This window comes from Tenebrio molitor, chromosome 2 (genome assembly GCF_963966145.1).
Source record: "Tenebrio molitor chromosome 2, icTenMoli1.1, whole genome shotgun sequence".
Lineage (NCBI taxonomy): Eukaryota > Metazoa > Arthropoda > Insecta > Coleoptera > Tenebrionidae > Tenebrio > Tenebrio molitor.
The window spans coordinates 19,201,948-19,224,463 of record NC_091047.1 but is presented as its reverse complement, the minus strand read 5'-3'; positions in this window follow the sequence as shown (position 1 = coordinate 19,224,463).

Genomic DNA, 22,516 nt, shown 5'->3' with positions numbered 1-22,516 from the left:
GCATTTGTTTCACAATTTTTATGTTTCTGGGATATTATGGTACGAAATAAAAAATAATACTTTTTTGCACGAATGGGAAGTTTGGTCAGCGAGTGAGCAATCCCATGAGTTGTTTGTTGTAGCGAGCAAAATATGAGATTGATATTTCTAGTTTCGTGATATTCTTCATTAGTAGTGAACGTGCATGTTGTGACAACAGAAACTAGAAGTAAAAATGGAATGTTCGCTGAAATAATTACTGCTGTCGTTAAAACGTTCGCTTGATATAACACAAACATTTAAATATTTCAACAGTAGTTAAAGTCGAGTGGATTCGCGAGATTGACACGATCCCGAGTCAAACGTTAGAAGAGAAATAATTAGGTAGTTAGAGGGCATATTTGCATATGTAAATGATTTCCAAATAAGGCATTATTGCGCGTCTATAACCCAACATTGAAGTTCGCGTGTGCATAATGCAGACGTGAAATAAGGCCGCAGTAAACAGACACGTTGTTAAAAACAATTATTTCGTGTAATCGTAAAGACGTTAACATCGCATGCGTGCCACGTTTCGAATCATATTCTTGCTTGTACAAGAAAAAAAGCGGAAAACTGAAAATAGTAAGGTCTGATTTATTCAGACACGTCAGTTCTGATAAAAGTAAGAGACGCCGCTAAAGCTTGTTTAGAGTTTTTAACTTATCTCTGAACTCACGATTAATACGGAAATAACGAGACTCGAAAATAATGGCTTCCGTTAAGCGATTGCTTGTTTTGTAGTCGTAAAATGAAACGAAATGCTCAAAACAATTAATTATTAAGAAGGGAATTTTTAGTTCGCAGCAGAAAGAAGAAAACTGCCGTCATTTATTTCGCCGCAGCAAATTCTCACCGATTCTGTCAAAATTGGACAAGTTTTAAAGTTGTTTTATAATTAATTAATTGAAAATTTATTTATACTGAAAAATATCACTTGGCAGTTATACGCCATTCGGTCATGTTACGATCAAGAAAAAATTCCATGAAACCGTGCAAAAGAATTGGTACCTATATATAGGTACGAAAAAGCACTTTAGTGGTATATATACCACTAAAGTGCTTTTTCGTTCCTCGTGAAATTATTGTCCTCGCTGCGCTGCTCGCAATAAACACTCGCGATTAAAATATGCTGTTTAAATTTAATTCATATCTTGAAGGATGTATTACTAATTTTTTTTTCGTAATGATTTTTATTGTACAGAGACAATGATGTTGCAAAAAATGATGTACCTATGCAGTTTGTGTACAGAGCACTTTTTTACGCTTTGGACTGCAACACTCTTGAAAAAGACTTAACATGTTATATATAAGTTTGTTCAACAAGATTTTCAATTGGAAGATTAGAATAATCCTTAAAGAAGCTTGTTGTCTCTTTGACACCATACTTTTTTTCTACTGCTTTAAGAAAGGGAGTTCCTTTGTTCCCAGAATCCCAACTAATCGCAGAATATCGTAGATGTTGGGTTTCCAAAGTAAATATGTATAAGCAAAAATTAAGTGACTTAGTTCCACAACACACCACCATGGGGACCATAGCTTCTTGAATGTTTGAGGTTGTAAAGCAAATTATTAACTCCTCCATTCTTTGTGGTTTATTTGCGACCATTATTTTGGTTAAAATGAAACCAAGACAACAACGAAAATTAACGGTCGGTGTTTGTAATGAATGGCATAGTACAATATTCGGGAAGCTACAATTCTACTGGAATTTAATCATTATTATTATGTATTACTATTATTTCTTATCTTTTCTCTGCATCCTTGTGGGTAACGCAGGATACCTTTTCAGGGAGACCTGTCGTTCGGCGGACTATTATTATTATAAAAATGGGACACGCCATCGAAGCCGGATATAATTATCATCATGATATTTCAATCAAGTAACGATGATAATTTTTTTCATAAATCATTTTATTGTACAAAGACAATAATATAGCAAAAAATGGTCGCTGCGGTCATGCCTGTAAACTTCCCACTTCCAAAAAAAGTGATTCTGACAAATTAAAAAAAATGTAACGACAACGTTACCAAATCTTTTCCGTAGATTAGTTGAAACAATGTGCAGCGCTCGCATCTCCACTGGATAAAATAAAAATCGAAGAGGCCGAAATAAAGGCCATCGTCCTAAACCGGAAGAAATGCGTAAAATTCAATTAAATTATTTGGGAGAGCCACATTACGGATATTATTGTGGATATTGTGGAAGTGGCGGCGCCCGCATCGCGTCGGTCAGCTTTTGGGAGCTTTAAGCTCGGGGTGACCGCAGAAAGGAATTTGGTGACAACGCAGTAAACCCTGCGTTCAGAATTAACTATGGGTAATTTCTAGTCGTGGGTCGGTCATATGTTTACCGACATGGTCCGTTTACTGCGCCCGGGCCCAGATGCGTAATTAAATGCAGGCATCGAAAGGGTTTTATAGGGACAGAGAAGTTCAGAGGCCGTACTTAATGAAAAAAACAAAGAATATCCTGGTGGATTGATCGAATTTTCCGTCTGCGTTCAAGCCTGTGTGTAATGTTGAAATGAAATAACTGCTTCAAAACACACAACTTCATAGAATCAGGAAACGACGAAACAAATCATAACAGAATAAAGTTCGTCTCAGCTGCTACGAGATGCCAAAATGAGTCGCAACTTTATACACTTTACACTTCACATGCAAATCTTATGACTGTCTTCGCAACTTTACAAACTCAGATTGTGTTAACTTACTAACAAGAGGGTGTATTTAATATGACATTTTTACTTTACATACTTTAAAACTTGTTACTTTGAGTGATTAATTACAAAAAATTCTTTGCAAGACTTGTGTAAGTATAAGTGGTATTATGCTCGAATCGTTTGATTCTCTGTATTATTTTTCCTTTTATCCAATAACAATCAGGAGAAGGTAAACATTTTCATTTACTCTCAGTCAATATCCGAATAATACAAACAAACAAATTCGTTCTCAAAGAACTGCATTTTATTAATGATTTTTCTTTATTTTCTTCTAGTTTACTGTTATGAAATAAACAGCCAAGTATAATCCCGTTCCATCTAGAAAAGTATTACAAAAATAATAATCGATGCATTCTGCACGAAGCGAATTCCATGGATTGTTGTCGGAAAACTACGAGATTTATCGCAACATTAAGAACACCACCAAATAATTAAATGTCAGGTAGTACGTTTCAGTGACTCAACCAGGAAATTGGTTTGTATCGTGTTTATGATAGCAGCGCTTTATTCAAATTAATGTTGTTATTCATTGTCAGATAACCCGCGTTGGTTACCTTTACCAAATTCGAACGCTTGGTTGGGTGCAGTTCCCAATTCAAGCAGGTTGACACAGAGACAACACAGAATACACGCGAGCCGTACTCGAGTTTCAATTTTTTTTTCACTAATGGCATAAACACATATTTTAGCAACTAAAAATGGTGAAACATAGAACAGTTTTTTTTTTGGTCGTAGAAATCAATAATTATGCCGGTTTGCACTTGTTCTTTTGCATGTAATGTACGTTTTGTAGTTCTATAACAATTATACCTGTATCCTGTGGATAGATTATAATGGTAATAGCTTCATGGTTTATGTTACGAGCTTCTGATGTAATTAAAATACTCGACATGTTTTGTTTAGTTAGAAGTGCAGTTATTATTGTAAGTTATATTTCACTGGGGGCAGCAGAAAAACTTTTGAAATGGAACAAACTAGTGCAACAAACGAAACTTGTTACTTTATGGTTAAAGTTAAAGCGATGTTTGGAACCTAAATGGAAATAGTTTCGTAATCTTTTCTAATGAAATATTTTCGAAATCATGGTTAAACACGATTTCAAATTGTGATCACTTTTTAGGAAAAAAAAAACCTGTGTTCCTATTTACTACTACGAGTATAGACCAGTATACTCGTACTATACTATCTTGTATACTATATATTTTAAAATTCCCATGTTCCGTGCAGTTCGTACTTTTAAAATCTCAAAAATTTTCTTGGTATAACCTAAAAGCAGTTAGCTGAAGAACTGATTATCCATGACTGTTGTAATTGGTTTTCCAGGTGGAGCATCCTCGAACACAGTCACTGTTTGGATGGGTGGTCACAGGGGAAACCACATTTCATAACTTCAATAGTTCATTATGTGTAAAAAATGGGCGAGTGGAAAAATATATAAATAATGTTATTAGATGAATCATCATTATTTGATAGAAATATCCAGTGATAACTATATACGGTGTCGATGCCATGTCCCAGTTAATAATGATAACCTACCGAATTGCTCGCCCTGAAAAGAGTGAAAAGGCATCTTGCGTTACCAGCAAGGATGTAGAGAAAAGACAAGAAATAGTAGTAATAATAATAATAATGAAATTCCAGCAGAGTTATAGCTTCTCGAATATTATACTATGCCGACTATTAATTTTCGTTGTTGTCTTGGTTCCATTTTAACTAAAATAATGGTTGCAAATAAACCGCAAAGAATGGAGGAGTTAACAATTTGCTTTACAACCTCAGACATTCAAGAAGCTATGTCTTCGTGGTAATGTGTTGGGAAACTACGAGTAGGTCATTTCATTTTCGCTTATATGTATTTACTTTGGCAACCCTACATCTACGATATTGTATGATTAGTTGGGATTTTGGGAACAAAGGAACTCCCTTTTTAAAGCAGTAGCAAAAAGTATATGTTGTCAAAGAAACAACAGGCATCTTTAAGGATTATTCAAATCTTCCAATTGCAGATCTTGTAGAACAAACAAACATGACATATTATAACATAACTGATCAGTCTTATTCCAAGAGTATTATTTAGGGCAAAAAATGACTCATATAAGGTTATTAACTTCACATTTTAAAGTATTTATCAAGACAAGTGGGCTTGTACTAAAATAACTTTACGATATTTACAAATTATTTGGGAAAAATGTTAATTAGATTTTGAATAAAAACCACTTTTACATTGAAAAATGGAAAATGGTTTTTAATTATTATTTGCATTATTGAATCATTGTAAATTATGAGCTAATGGGATTTGTCGGAACCAGTTAATAATATCCTGAAATCGGGCTAACTCGGTTGACATTTTACGACGCCGCAAATAAAAGGCTTCAATAAGTAATCCATTTTGTCATTCTTTGATTGGTTTGATACAAGGCCGAGATTATTTGGCAAACTAATTCAATTTTTGTAATTTTGTTTTCTGAAAAGAAAACCTTACCCACCCAGGTAAGGAAAAAAAATTACACAGAAAACATTATGTGCTTTACACAATTGTGTCTACAAATTTTTGGTTAATTTTGTTTAATTAGGAGTCGCGATTTAGGGGGCTGCAGTAAAGCTTGTCACACCCGGTGTACTTTAGCGTGGTTTCCTGAGGGTTTTTCTTGAGACCACTGCGAGCTTACAGCGTAATACCTCAACGAATTAATTGCGTTCAGAAACAGCATACTTCTGGACTTTATAGTAAGCTCGGTGTGTAAAGGTAGGGCAAGTTTGTCCCATATCATTTCCGGTCGAGTGCCCAAACCGGCTTACACAGGCCTGCGTTTATGATTGTTTAATTTAGCGATAGCGGTCTCTCGCGTCAGGAGCTACTACTGGAGTATACCTGAAGGCCAGAACCGTAAACAGTTGCTCGCAAGAGACATGTTTTCGCCAAGGCTCGCCCTCATTGTTGTGTACTTATGTGACAAAAAGATGGATTTCTTGTGTGACATCGCTCCAACATTAAACTGTTTGCATTTTGCTTGTCGTCTATTCATTGTGACAATGCCAGGGGATATGCAGTTGGACTGGATTCTAATACGTGCATTGAAATTAGATTTTCAACGGTGAATGGTCGATATGCATCTGAATGGCAACAGTTCTTTTATTTGATTTCGTTCTTTAAAAACACCCCGACAATTTAAGATTGGAAAATTAAAGTTAATTTGCTCGCTCGCTCTAGAGCACCACCGTTTTATTGTACGATTATGGATAGGAGCTGGAAAATGTACAGGCGTCGTTTAAACACGAGAATATAAACTGGAGGCGCTTTTGTTAAGAGCTATCAAACAGATATAGACGCCGGAATGAGTATGAAAATTAGTGGTCGGACCGTAAGCTCACCCTGAGGTGTAGTCAGGGGTAAAATTTTAGCTAACTTACTAGAAAGTGATCGTTAAATTGAGTTGCGTAAGCTTACATAATCACGTTCGCAAGAACAATCGATAATTAAATTTGCCAAATCCCACAGATCTTCTAGTACTTGACTAACTCGTAACACCTATACGTGTCACCAGTTCTCAAATAAATTCCCAAACGCTCTACCCATCAGTCAACAGAGACACAATTTTTTTTTTGAGTCAAAATTCTTGATTTGTTTGCAGATCTTGAGTGGACACCCAAAATGTCAAGACTAATAACACAAAAAACACACTGAAGCTGAAATTGTTGCAATGTTGCACCGAATGCACTTATTGTTGACCTAACGATACGACTATTGGGAAAATTACTTTCTTTCAAAAATTGTTTTTTTGCTCAGTTGAGTAAGCCATTTTCGTTCAGTTCAGGAATAATACCACACGGGATGAAAAACAATTATACGGATGCAAACAGAAAATTTGACATTAAACTGGACGCCTGGCATTCTGTAAGTTACAACATACGTGACAAAAACAAAATTTTTATCAAAGGACTCTTGAGCAGAAATTTATTTAGGCACAAGACAGTTTAAGAATTTTATGTTTTTGTTCTCGTACATTATCAATACAGTATTTGCTACTTGTCATTTATTTTAACTTAACAGACACCATAGTTGACCGGGGTGGCTGCAGAAGTAGTGTTCTTGCCTTTTGTTGCGTTAACGTTGGTTTCCAAGAAATTTCAATCATTCAACAAAACTCGTGTTTTTACAGATCCTCAATTATAGGGCTAATTATAATGTCTAACCTGTGCACGGTACGTCACAGCAACCGCCACCAGGCTAACTTTGGTATTGCCAGCTGCGGTGACATGTGTTTGACGGTGTTGCATTCCGGGAGGCATTTCGCATTCCGCCTAACGAGCTCTGATGTCCTCTAGTAATTGTCTATTACCCTGTCTGGTATGTTAGTACTCCATCTAACACGAGAGGCCAATAAGCTCTTCAGGAAACCACCCACACTGGAACCACCCGTTGGACGCTACCCTTTCCAAATTTAATTGGACGTATGGAACACGTGAATTGTTGAAAGATTCTGTTAGCGTTGTGAGATGTGAAATGTCCGGATTTGGGGTTTTTTGTGTGCTGCTAGATTGATAAATACAGACAAATTAACGTCAATTACCGAGTATAAGGGGGTCTCGATTTTCTTGGAACTATCGACAGCTAAGATCGATGTATGTTAGTGGAGTTTCTCATCCATCAACTGGACGAGGTCATTCTCTTTAATTTTATGTTCGGCACGTTCGTCGATTTGCTGTTGGACACCCTATTCCACTTTTCGATCAACACTACTCCTATACATTTCAAAGGATTTAAATTATTTTTTTGACCCGCTCTCCCTGACCATTACGTGCTCTCAGGAAATCGATACCGCCCCAAAGGAACCAACAGCGAAATCCAATCAGACCATATCAACCAGAAAACAGCGCCATCACGGCTTTATTACGACTAGACGACTTGTTGGTCTTTATTTTACTTCATACCTTAAACATCACTAAAAAGCAAGCCGTTCACGCCGGCTCATAATAGTCTAGTTAATCTACGACGGCCCCCATTGCATTATTTCTAAGAGTAAAAGACACAGATGGCTGGAACAAATCGATCCATTAGACTCTATTAAACATTTGCATCGGAGGAAATACTCGTGTAATTATTTAAACAATCTATGAAAATTATTTTCAAATTACATTTAGATTTTTTTCAGTCAATTGTTACAAACCCATCGCGAACCGAGGAATCTATGAGTCACGCAAAATTGAAATATTTAACGGCGCACATTTGAACGTTTGTCACATCTAAACTGTTATAGCATTTATGGCTGTAATTCAGCCGTCCGTCTTAGGAAATTGAAATAATTTTTAACAGTTTTTATAAATTACTTGAACCATTCATAATTTTTTTTACTTTGAGCAAAGTAAAATTTTTATTTGTCTTGACTGGATATTTTTGCGTCATTTATTAAATCGCCATAAATGTGCGAATGCATTAAGTATCACTTATTATTGTTAAGAATCCCAGCTCAGAGTCTAAGAATATTTCACTGAGATAACTCGGTCTTAAAAAGTCGGATCATTAAATTGCATTTCGAGGAATTCATCCATTTATAGTGGAAGATAATTAGATTTGCGATGCGTCTTTGAAGAGCAAATAAAACGGAAAAACCTCTTTCAATTTCTAATTGTTCAAATTACCTCTACCTGTCGTCCTCGTCTTGTGTGCAGACGACAATAGCGGTTTGAAAGGAATGCCACCGCAATTCCTCAGCGCTACCTAATCCCTTGGTAGTTATCAAGAACATATCTCTAGGAGGGTCTTCATAGTCCATAAATGATTTATGACTATACTCCAATATCTCTTGATATTTGCAAGGAACTACTTATTATTATGTCCCAAAGTACTTGGGGAATAAAGCTTGAGAGAAATTTAAACTTGGTACAAAGGGGATGCAGGAAAAGGATTATTTTCAGATGTTCCATCATCTTTGCAGTTAATCCGATTCATCTCTAGAGAATTATAAGGTGATTCTGAACTTTCAGTATATCAGTGGGTCTTTTTTACTTAAGAATACGAAATATCTCGACCCTCACATCTCCTCGGATACTTTTTTGTATTAACTTGGCGGCAACATGTAGATAGTCGTTTCAAATAAATGTATCCGATTCGTCTCGTTCAGAATCCACCCTTGACTATATTTAGCAGCAACAGATAAGTTTTCACCTTTGAAAACCTTGACGTCGCGGAATTTCGACAAATATTTCGTGATATTTATGCGCTGTCATGCTTCCTATCTGCTTCCATCGAGAGAAGAGGATAACGCATATTTAGGAATGTTGTTTTATTCGAATCCGGGTCCGATCGTAACAAATGTTTGGTTTCCTTGGCGCTGTCGTTTGTTCTAAACGTTCAGATAAGGAAATGAATAGGTTTCAACGCGAGAAAGTGATAATTTACTTGAATAAATGTTGATAGATGGAGAATTTATGTCGGTTAAGTTAAATAAGATTTTTTTCCGTCGCTTTTATATAAACCAAACTTGCGGCGCGTTCAAAGCTTCTTCAGCTCTACTTTCACGGGAACATTAAATCCACCCTTCTTCACAAAATCGGTGTAAACATCAAACAAAGACGTTTTAGTGACATATCAAATGTCACATGTGTACACAGTGTGTCTCCGTAATCGGTCATGAACCAAACGACCATTTATCGTCGATAAATATAGTGGCTCATCAAACAGTGTCTACCCCATGGAGGCGCCGCATAATCAAAAACAAACACCCTCGTCGCCACCGGAAGAACTGGATATCAAGAGTAAAATGCTTTTCTTAGGGTGAAAGTTCAATCACTTTACTTCATACAGTAATAAACATTAGATGTGGGTACTTCAAATTAAATAAAAATAATATTAATAATATAATTCATATTAAGCATAACAGACCAGACATTACATATTATTTTAAATAAACAACAAAAGCAAGCATATCTTTTAGATATAGCTGTTCCAAATTCACATAACATAACACAGACATATAACACACAAACTACGAGTATATGCCGTTCACGATTATTTTAAACACGTAGGAGGCCGCGATATTTTTTGTTAGATTGGCGTCAGGTCCTGTCATATGACGTTTCGTTTTTAAATATTCGCATTGTTGTCAATTCCGTCATTAATTTAGTTAATAAGAATTTACCCAGAACTGCCATACAAATATGTATGTTTCATTTCAATTACGTTCAATTATGCGTTTAAATTATTTAATTTTTGTAAATTGTTTAGACAATTTCCTTTTCCGGTGAAAACTTATCGTAGGGTCTAATGAAAAGATTTGTACCAGTCACATATTTTTTCCAAGCAAATTTTTAATTTGTCTGGACTACACGATTTTATCGTGGGGTAACGAACTCTCTTCGCTTATTTCTGTTTCATCGATCTTAATCGAAGCGACAAACAGAATATCCCAATTATGTGTCACATCTTATGTATTCTTACATCGCACCCTGAAGAAGAATCAAAAATTAATGTCTAACTTCAATTTTACGTTAATTTCTTTATTTTTTGAGATGCAAGTAAGATTATTTGCTTGATAAATAAAAAGTTAACTTAACAGTGCAATACAAATAAATTTCAGTTGGAATTTATTTTGTTCTCCCGAGTTAATTTTGATGGTCAATAAAACGAAGTTAATCACTCACGTCCAGCAACTTTACAAATCACGAACTCGCCATAAGCTGTCGATGTATACAGGAAATTGCGTGCTTTTTTAGGTAATGAGAGGGTATTATGCTAATTTGGCGGCATTAAATGTTTTCCATTTTTGCAGCAAAACGGCAGCACAAATAATCGATTGCTAAAATTAGCTTTTTATTAAAAAGCCCTTTGATTGCGTGAGATCAATCACATGCTATATCTAAATTAAGGCTAAATACGTGGTTTGACAAAGGCGAAATTATATTTCAATAGAACATAAATAATTATTGCTCTGATACGTTAAGAATTGGATCGATTTGCTTGCCGTTCTATGAAGTCTGGCAGTGTCGACTTTGTTATAACGGCATCAGACTGCACTTTAAAACTTCCAACTTTGTTAAATTTTTAACTGCGTCATAATCGTGTATTAGAATCACAAACTCAATGGAAATCTGCAAAGAGCAGGAGATTAAACTCACCTGCTCGAGCAACGACCGCAATATTAAACTTTTATTCCTCTATAGTAATGGGAACATGAAATTAACTTTGTGGATTCGTGTCTGCCAAACTCCAGTGTTATTTGTGAAATTTATTTTGGAGAAGGTGCAATAAAACATGAAACTATAAATGTTTCGATTGCTTCAGAATCGGCTCCTGCTAAATAAAACATTTCGCTGTAAAATCCTTAAAGTTGGTATCCTTTTATAAAAACGGAAATTTCCATAAACTCATAAGCATTGAATAGCGCAGTTTGTATGAAGTTTTATTGTCCGGAAAACTGACTTTATATGGTTAGCCTATTTATTTGGCCAAATGCGCAATGCCCACAACTACCGCCGCCACAATTCGGGGAGATCCCTAGTGGACCACGATTGCCAACATTTCCATATCTCATAAAACTTTACCATAACCCAATCCCTCGCAATGTCACAGACAGACGGGAAACAAGTTTTGCCATGTCCGATACAGGTACAAATGCTGCACTAGCAACACCACTACTCGTGTCAGTTTTACCAAACTAATTAAATTCAAATTGCCATAATTTGGTTTGCTAATGTGCCATAACTGTAATGGATGGAAACAATTCGTTTATCCAATCGAGCTGTATCAATATCTTTTTCCAACTCCCCTATGCATACCTAAATACATTCAGGTTAGAAAGTTTTTTGTCTATTTAAAGGCGATTTTCAGGAAACGTAATCTGAATTTAGAGCTTTGAAAAAAGCAATACAAGACATGTTCGAAACTGAAATATTTACTTAATAAAAAACCACAGGAAGATAAGAACGAACAAGTCGGAGCCAACGTGTAATATCAGGAAACATTCGTATGTTAAGTGTGGCGTTGGCGTTTTGGTATGAAAAAAAATGTGGAATTTTATTTTTCCAGATTGTGCGGCTACAAGCTTGCACCTAACAAAATATTCGGTGTTGATGGCGTATAAAAGAATTTTTAACAACGACACATGACTGGATTACCTCAAGAAAGAGGGAACAATCAATGCAAAATCACGCAACGCTCCGTTCCGAAGATATTTTACTCCCCCCTAATCTGTTGATGTGACAGGTCAGATCTTTATGTCAACAGTTTTAATGAAAGCCTAATGGATTAGATAGGTGCGGTGATAAACTGTAAAAGACAAATTTTGTTACAGAGGGTCGACGTGAATTTAAGCCGAGAAGCTTTTTACTTTCATAAAATTACCAACTCTGCAACATGATATGTCGTTACTTTGAATGAACCAAGTTTGCCAAGTCGTTAATTAAATCTGATAAGACGTGCAAATTGAAAACCCAAAAATCTATTCGTGTCTCCTAGCGTGTTTGATTATCAATTGTCAAATAAGTAATTTTTTTTTTCTGACAAACTCTTCATTACGCGGGAATATAAACTATTTTTTGTTTAGGTTTCTGATGTAGAAATAAATGTAGCTGCAAATCTATGATGGAAAGAACAACCACTGATATTTTATCATTATTGTTTACATTATATCGGGTGTTCATTTAAATGTATCCTCAAAGAGTCGATTGTGAACGCACCACGGATTACAGGATCACGGATCAGCTGTTTAAATCTAACCTCACTTTTTGCGTTGTTTGTGTTTTTATTCTGCAGAGGTATGTTCACAATCGACTCTTCTACGCCAATTTGGAGGATAAATAAATTTAAATGAAATTTCTTCAAATTTATTTCGCGCGGTTTAAACTCCAACATTGCGTTCTAAAATTGGATTATCCAAAATTATCTAAACATACAACCAAAATTAAAATATCAGCTTCCCAGATGTCGACAACTTCCTGATCCCATTTCGAGGTTCATAATTCGTCCATTGTTGTTTATGTGTACAAATTTCAAAACAGAAACCAGCAACATCCTTTAAAAATAATCAATTGGGCATCGACTAGTGTCAAATCTTATTTTATTCAGTATTTGTTTCAGAGGCATCGGCCTCTTCAATGATCGAACAAAGAGTCGCATACCAAACAACTTTGAAAAAATGGCGATCACACAACGACGGCATTGTTTGTGTTCCCAAATTGAAAATGAAAACCACGAAATCGTAATTAGAAACGGTCCGCATGTGCGTAAGGAATTTAAAATACGCAATTCATTCGAGAATCGAGTTATTAATATGTCATTGGTAGAACACGTAATGTGCAGGGGTGTTAACGACCCACTCGTTATTCGAAAACGTTTCCATTTCGTACCTTCTGATGTAATAAATGTACGTTTTATCGGATCCAGCGCTGCATCAATTAATTAAATAGTGGTGTCAGCACCTGTACATTAATTAAAACTTTATTTACGTGACTTCTTGGCGAATCCAGCTAACACGGCGAGGACTGTGTAAACACAACTCGCACATTTAGATATGGTACCACATAAATTACTGCAATTATCGTTATAGCTATCGGCAAATCATCGATTCTCACATTCATAACGCTGTTTGCCACGCACAGAAGGGTCGCAGGACTTGCTGCCGGCTCTGGATTTGGCCCATAAATCCAGTAATTAGATCGGGACGCTATTCACAATATAAACGGCGTTTCGTGATCGATCATTAGTTGCATTAGTAAACTCTATTAACACGCGACAATGATAATATCGGAATAACATGGACGGATGATAACGCCCAGATCTACAATGCACATCTATGAAATTAGCTGATGAATTAACCATGAAATTACGAATTTGATAAGCTGCAACATATGGAAGCCCATCACATGCTTAAATCGGACTAATTTCTTTATTAAAAACGTGTGCGTTAATTGTGGACAAATGTGACGACGTCGGTCTTCTCTCACGCCATTCCCAATGGTACAATAAAAAAAAAAAGATTAATGAAAATTTTTCGGTTAATGTAAATTAAAAAAATTATCCGACAGACGTGGAGTGTGTTGTAACAATTTCCATGGCAACGGTTAAATTATTACATTTCATAAAATCAGACAAACGAATTTACAACTGTGATTTACTCGGTGAGCGAATAAAAATGTTTGATAAATTCATTGTTCCTCGAATTACATTGACGTACATTTCAATAATAAATCCTCTTATGCAAAAATCACAAACAAATCAATGGCGCTGAAACTAAAATAAATGCAGTTAGGGTGCACGTACGCCAACTGAAAATATTTTTTAAATTGTATTTTCGGGCAAATAAAACATTTTGTTGGACCGTGATTTAGGCTTTTGTCGATTGGTAAATAATTCAATTTATAATAATTTTATATGATAATATAATAATAATTTTTAAATAAACGAATATTCATTTGTGAAAATAACATTGCAACTGTGGATGTGCCCCGCTAATGTAGTACAGCGGAGTGTTCGTTTCTATCCAATCAAACAATTTAACAAAATGTCATTTATGATTGTGCTTCAAATTCTGATTTTATTTTGGTGTTGATACACCAAACCTATTACATAGTACCTATGTATGTACATATTAAGAAAATAAATTACAAGAAAAGTATGTAACTACTAGATTTTTTTTAGATTTTTGAGCAAAACCAAAAACAGTACAAAAAGGAAGAACAGCTATGAAATTTTAAGGTATATTCCATTTATACTTGTGGTTATTTTGATGTGACTTGTTATGTATAAGAAGAAATGAACTCTTTTAGCAAGGGTAATATTTCAAGAGCTTATAATTTTTATATTTGATTCATCTATAACACCGCGAAATACCTGTTTCAATGCGCAGTGAAATAAATATACATTCTAAAATAAAACAAATGGTTTACATTATGTTTGTCAATTCAACTCCAACCTGACTAAATCATCTCCTTAAATTACACTCGAACTTTTTTTTTCTTCAAGCAATTTTCTGTTTTAACAACTCAAGCACTATTGCTTTGCTGAAATTTCTTTGAGGTTGAATTATTTTTTTAAAACTCCTTCACAAGTTCTGAAGATGAAGAAATTCACGAGCAAACATTCTGGGTTGCCTTCATTGCATAAATCAATTACAAAATTATATTCAACCAATTTTATTCACTGTCAGCAAAGGGATTAAATTTTCGGCTGAATTCTGTATAATAGTTTTCTAGCAACATCTTGACTGTTACATTCCACATTGTTTTTACAGTATAATATCATCGACACTGATTTTCTTCAAGTTATTCAATTTTTAAGTCATCTTTTAAATCGTAACTTTTCCCCTAGCAGAAAATTTCAGATTGGCGTCAAATAGATTTTTTTAAACTGTTTTATGTTTAGGGGTGTATTTTTGTCATTCAAAATAGTTATACTTTCTTGTGAACAACTTCTAAAGCGTGTTTTGTTATACTCATTATGCAAAATAAACTCCTTGCCATACAAGATCAAAATATGATAGAACATATTTTTTTTTAATTTTTGATTAATCAAGCCAGAGGTCTTTCAATCTCTCATGAGTTGTGAGTCATATTTGCGCAAACGACGAACATCGGTTTCAAGTACGCGCTACAAACCGACCGGAAGCATCGTCATTCGTAGAACCTTTATTATATCTGAAGTGCCAAATCTGCAGCATTTTCATTTTTCACACCTGACTTGATCATTAACGAACCATTGTCTTGTGTCCTTATGAAATTGTAATTTTGAAATTTAACGGGTGACTAATAGTCGACGTTTTCAGTTTTCATTTACCAATTCTTTCACTTGTTTATCACTCCGCCTTCGCGCAGATATTTCCAAGGTCAAAACCCATGAGAGATTGAAAGACCTCTACCATAATTTTTTTAAATAAAGTGACAGGAAGAAAGCATTTATCACAGGAAGAGAGATACAATAATGTCATTGTCTTTTAATTTATGATTGAATAAAAACTGAAATTTCACAGGTGATGGAAATAATCCACTGTAATTGTATTGGGTGTTTTTTTAAATTTCACGTCGTAGTGGGCGTTGAAGAGTCGATTGTGAACGCACTACTCGTGTTAAACGTAAGATTTAAACAGTTGATCCGTGATCCGTAACCTGTATAGTGCGTTCACAATTGACTCTTCAACGCCTACTATGAGGTGAAATTTAAAAAAACACCCGATTCAAGCGGTTTTTTTTTGTTTTGAACGAAAACTTGTCGCCAAGAAATTTGACGAGATACCGTAGATCAAGCGGTTTTGTCGCTAACAGTTTTTCGAGTGAAATTTTTACAAGACAACAGTGCTTGAATTGTTAAAACAGAAAATTATCTCAAAAAAAAATTCGAATACAGGGTGTTTCTGAAATAGGTGCATTAATTTTAACTCGTAATAGAACTCGTCAAAAGGAACAACTTTTCTATCTACCATTTTGCCGAAGAACGATGTTTAATAATTCAAAAAAAAAATTGGAAAGATTTTTCACTAAAATAGCCCTACGCCACTAAATACTGCAATGGCTAATTGAGATCAGCGCTAATATGAAAAAAACATCCATTTTCATCCAGAAAACGTGTTTTAACGCCGAAATCGAAATTCAAATAAATCTACCCGTATAGCAAAAAATCCACTTCGTAAGAATCTGGTTGTTTCACGTTTTTAGGTAGCTTAGTTTTGGAGATATGAACGGTTTTAGGAAAATCTTTCCTAGTTTTTTAAGCCATTACGCAACGTTTTTCGCCAAAATGGCAGAGAGAAAAGTTGTTCCTTTTGATGAGTTCTATTACCAGTTAAAATTAATGCACCTATTTCAGAAACACCCTGTATAATTCGATGAGATAATTTTGTGGCTGTTTGGAACACTTCTGGGCCCATCGTGATTGTTCTCCGTGCGTTACAATGCAGCTCTTACAGTAACAAAACCATAGAAGTGGAAGAAACGCAATGGATATCGCAATATGAGGATAAAGAAAATATTGAAGTTTTTAATCGGAAACTGATAGTTTTGGCTTTCAAAGTTTACTCTTTGTCCAATAATATCAGATTGCTATCATGAAAAGAGTTGAATGAAACATCAGATAATTTACCAAATGGAAAAATTGAAATAATCAATAAGCCCAGGTTCTACAATCTTACTGACTTGAAGTAGAGAATTTAATTTGTCTTTCATATATGTACTTGAAAATAAAAACTATTTAAATCAAAAGATTCAGCTGAATCTCGTCATTTTTTTTCAATTAACGCCATAGCACTTGTTGTTGGTATGAGCTAAATAAACAACCTGATTGTAGCAATCTATGAATGTGTATGTGTAGGTATGTCAGTGATTTCAAAATAAACTAGGCAAAAATGAACAGGGAATTTCACAATTTTTCTTGGAAAGCAAAATAATTGCCCCAATCCTTCCACGTATTCTTCAACACAAAATAAATTTAAAATGTTACAAGTACTTGAAACATTACATTTAATGTGTATATTAATATATTTCTTACACATTTCATTATAAATTTTAAACTGTATTTAAAAAAAATTCAAAAAAGGAAAAATTCCCTATTCATTTTTGCCTAGTTTATTTCGCAAGATGTCAGTTCGATGAAATTCTTCCAAGCCAAATGTATAGAATAAGACCTTTCTTCACTTTATAGTTTGCTTTTTCCAAAACGTGACTCCATGATCAATTACTTACTGTACTACTTCTGTTCAATTGCTCTTTTAAGATAAAGAATAACTAAATCATAACGACGAACTGACTACTTATGAAATATTTTTCGGTCTAACACATTTATACGCTGTTCCGATCAGGTCATTTATCGAATAGAAATAAAAAATAACACTGGAAGAGTATACAGGTGTCCCAGAACTGCCTCCTCAGAGAAAAAAGAATTTGGGTAAATGTGATAATGATAACGTGAATTTTAAAGACAAAAATTCCTATCTTAAGCGATAATCAAGAAAAAACATCCTACACTTGACCAATCAGAGTTGAGCAGCATCAAGGCAGAATAACCGCAATTTTGCATTGCCGGGATTCTAATTATTAAAATCTCCAAACTTTTCGCTGACTGTTGCGATATCAGTAATTATTTTTGCTATCTAGCAACCTGTCCGATTTTTAGTAATACCTGAGGACGAGTTTCTGGGATTGGTGAAATTGAAAAGTTTATAACTCGGTTGTGTGAGCTACAGGAACATTTACTTTAGTCATCTTGAAGTCTCCTTTAGCGTCGGCACATGCCTGTTTTCTATGTTCTGGGACAAACTGTATAGTAAGAAAAAAAAACATATTAATTAAGACAGAAAGAGACAGAAAGAAAAAGATTGTGTGATAAGATATTTACTATGTAAGAAGGAAACTGAAGAAGTGATAAATCAGGTATGCACAATTAATTAATAATTTTTTCTTAATTCTTACAAAAGACTACATTTTAGTTAGCAGATTTCTGTTTCATAATTTTATTTTGAAATCAGTTTGAAGATAGTATTGTGTCAAGTTACAAAGCAACCCAAAATAGAAACAAAAATTTATGGAAACATTTCATATTTTAGTTTTTTCATATGCAGAATGTAATATTCGGTTGGACCGCGTATAAACAAGTACAACGGAATGGGAACAACAGGAATAAATTAACACTGGAAGAGCTGTGGATATTTTGTTGTCGTATAATATTGAATTTTAACAAAGGTTTTGGTAAAACACGTATGGTCCGCCTACCACACCGCAATTTATTTTGTCGAGATTAATCAACCGTGTAAATTTAGCATAATTAACAGGTTTTCCACTGCATTCAAAATGATTTCAACATTTTGTTATGACTGTTTACTCATATTTGATTTCTCCGATAATCACTTGGATCGATCGGCATTTATCAGCATTTCATCATTTCGGTCCCCATGTCCGATTGTCACCTCCATCTGTTCCCAGAAGCACATTAGTCCGATTACTCTGCAAACTACCCCTAATTCCATAAAGGTGCTATTAGTTTCAAGGACAACTTGACCATATTGTTTGTTATTAATCTCTGTGAATGTAAGTAAGCAGGAGGGCAGTTTGCCGGGGCCGTAATGGCCGTCTGTTTGGGGTTGTTTAAGGGTTTCTGCTGTTCAGGATGGACGGGCGTGAGTTGTGAGAGGGATGTGATTCATTCCTATCCCTGGACACGTCCTGCACCGTGTGATGCTTGGCTCGGTCGCGTTTCGGACATCCTGAAGATTTCTCTCCTACTTTTAGGGGACGTTGCGGTCAGTTTTTAATTGGAGCAATTTATCCGCCACACCGAATAGGAACTTTGTATACCTACTTTACTCCAGAAACTCTGAAATTGACTTTAATTACCTGTTTATAAATGACTTTTCGCCGATCTGCTTAATAAAAATAAGCTCTGCAGGGTTTCGGTAAGCCAACTTTTACGACTCATAAAATATATTTATTGGACCGTTATAAAGGAATTTTTATACGTTTTTTTCTAATTCATATTTAAATTTTTATTAATCTTGCTTCAAAATCGGGGCGATAAAGTCTCAAAAATTGCATAATCGTAGGGGAACAAATAAGTTGGGACAAATACTCCAATATGGTGAAAATTTGAACATAAATAAATAAAATTCTCAATAAGATTTTATTATCAAATAAAAATTATATGTCTAATTTAATGTTTCATAAAGTCCAATGTGTTTATTGTTATTGCGTACATCAAATAGATTCATATAGTAAAACAGAGTCGTTAAAATTATTGTTTTAGCTGATATTGGCATGATAAATCAAGAAGTTTTTAGCACCGATAATTTAATGTACCCAGGTATTAACCGCTGACCACAGTGGTTAGTGGTTCAATATAAACATCAGCTTCTTTGATTTACGTTAGGTTGAATATATAATGTGCACATTGTATCTGGAAGTAAGTAAGAGTGATTCAAAGCAATTTAACAGCACATTTGAGGTTATTGAATTAGAACTTTAGTGTTGGTATTATGTCAGTTATTTTTTAAGATTTTTGACATTCAAGAAGTATCTACTTCCTGCAAGAAAATTTAAATTTTCCATTGTATAAAAAATATTCTAAATGAAATTATGTATTTAAAAATTTTAAATCATGGTAAAAAGAGGTAGGTACTAAATGAGAAACAGAGAAGACGAAAATATTCTTAAAATACATATTCCACTTGAAGCATGTTTCCTTATATAAAACTTAGGTGGCAATAAATTAATGTGATGGATAGTAGAACTTTAGGATATTTCGTTTTTTGTAGTATCAGGTGTTCATTTACATTTATTCTCAAAGTTGGCGTTGAAGAGTCGATTGTGAACGCACCACAGATTACAGATCACGGATCAGCTGTTTAAATCTAACCTCACTTTTTGCGTTGTTTATGTTTGTTTTTACTCCGCAGACGGACGAGTGGTGTGCTCACAATCGAGTCTTTAACGCCAACTTTGAGAATAAATTTAAATGAACACCCAATATAATAAATCAAAAAATAATGTCGCATATTGAAAAAGTTATATTATTTTTTAAGAATACTTTAACTTTCACTGAAGATATTTGATGGAGAAAAATGATGTCGAAGAATATTAATTATTATCGGAGTAGAAAATATTATTAAAAAATAGTCTAGTAGGTTTGTTAAGTTTTTTACGAGAGTAAATACCAAGAAAACTTCAATTGTATTATGATTTAAGTTTATTCGATTTTATTTTTAAAGCTAGTTTGACACGATGCTAAATTTTGTAGAAAATTTGTTAGAAAATGAGAGAGACCCTCGATCAGGACCAATGAACGATCAGGATCATAGTCTGTCTTTGTCAGATCCTGATCGTTCATTAGTCCTCTCTCATTTTCTAACAAATTTTCTACAAAATTTAGCATCGTGTCAAACTAGCTTTACATCTTATTTCACCAGAAACGAAACGAAAGGAGATTGGTTGTGAAAGTGGTCGAGACTTTGCCTATTTTATTTTATCATGTTTCTTTATCTAAATATATAATTATTAAGACATTTTAGTCCATTTTACCCTTTCAACTCTTGTTTCGTTGTTTCACCAGTGCGATAAAGTATGACCTTCAAATGAATGCTATAATAATTCAAATGAACGTCATAAAGTTTGCATTTATGTATCTACTGACAGTAGATATAATTTATTTATTTAAATTGTTTTTCACATCAGTTCTTTTTCAGATTTGCGATAACGAAACTGGTGCATTGATCTCGATAAAAGTACTCGCCGTTGAACTAAAAGAACAAATAATAAGAAAATTGAACAAACTTATTGATTTAAAAACTTGCAAGAAAACACTTAAGCTATTTCCAATTACCGTGCTTAATTACAAGGAAAAATCTTTTAATGCGATCAGCCGGTTTATATCCTCGGCGAGATTTCTGATCGTGGAAAGGGAACGTCCAATTTACGTCGGACGCAATCGTAACAAAAACGATGCAGTTGCGAATTACACGCACAATTTATACGTATAATCTATTCATTTTGATTGTGACCACTCCCTAGTAACTTTTCAGTTGCTAGGTTATTGATAGGGAATTTTAGATAACACTAAATCCAGCCGCAGTTGGCAACTCTCGGAGGCGCCATTTTGACAGAAACGTCACGCTCACAGAAGACAGAACGGAGAACGACTTGCGCAAACGTTTTTCGACGTACACTGTGCGCATATCTATAAAATTGAGTTTTGGTACAAAATTTTAGAATTCAAAAAGAAAATGCCACGTCGTCTTCTCTCAAAGTTGGGACCAAACGGTTAATATTGACTTGTTTCGAGACATTTATTGAAGCCAACGGGAAAACAACTCACAAAGACGAACATCACCAATAAAGTTAACTCTATTTGTGGTTTTTTGTTGTACATTTTGGCTAGTAAGTGTTGTAGTTTGATACCTTCTGCCTTTTCATCCCCTGTAAATCATTTTTTTGAACTTTCTGTCTGATTAGTTTTTATCTGAAAATATTTATATTAATCAAAATCAAAGCTAACTGAAAGTTTTGTCTTATTGCCAAATGACCATTTCCTACGTTCTTCATTAATATCGAGAATTGCATGAGGTGATTTCGAAGTTTTTACGTTAAATAATCTGTACCTGGATATAACCCCACTTTTCAACAGACGTGATCACAGAATCAGACAGACGTTTTTAGTTTCTCCTACTTCAAATATTGATTTCCGTTATTAATATTGATAAATACATTAAAATCATTGCTTTACTACCATGGTCAAGTTTTGACAATTCTGACATTTTCACATCATGTTCACACCACACAAATATTTAGTGTAAAACGCATGCAGCACACAGCTAAACAGCGCCTACTATGTTTTTCGTTGTGGTCACAATCAAAGTGAATAGATATTATCTCTATAATTTTCTAAATGACGTGCACTGAATCGTGACAGACGTTGTGGTTTCCTCCATCCCGAAAGCAACACTGAAATGCAACAGACTATGGGGTAATGCGCGGAACGAAGGATACAACATTCACGTCTCGAGAAGAATTATGAGAGATGGAGCACTTCGGTATCTACTGATGAAGTCATTACCTCACAATGACTCGACCGAAATAAAAGTTCAAGTAAACAATCGTGATTCGTGGGAACTGCAATCCATCCATCCATCGAGATTTTGTTTCAATTTGTAATCAATTAAGTGGTCGGCAGGCCGTTTAATTTCTAAATGAAGTTTTCTGCTCGAACAACATGGTTGCCTGCACGCTGCATTTTGCATCATAAAGACTATGTCACTCGGCACTGATGTCTCTATCGATTTTAAAGTGCATGCTGGCGCGACCTC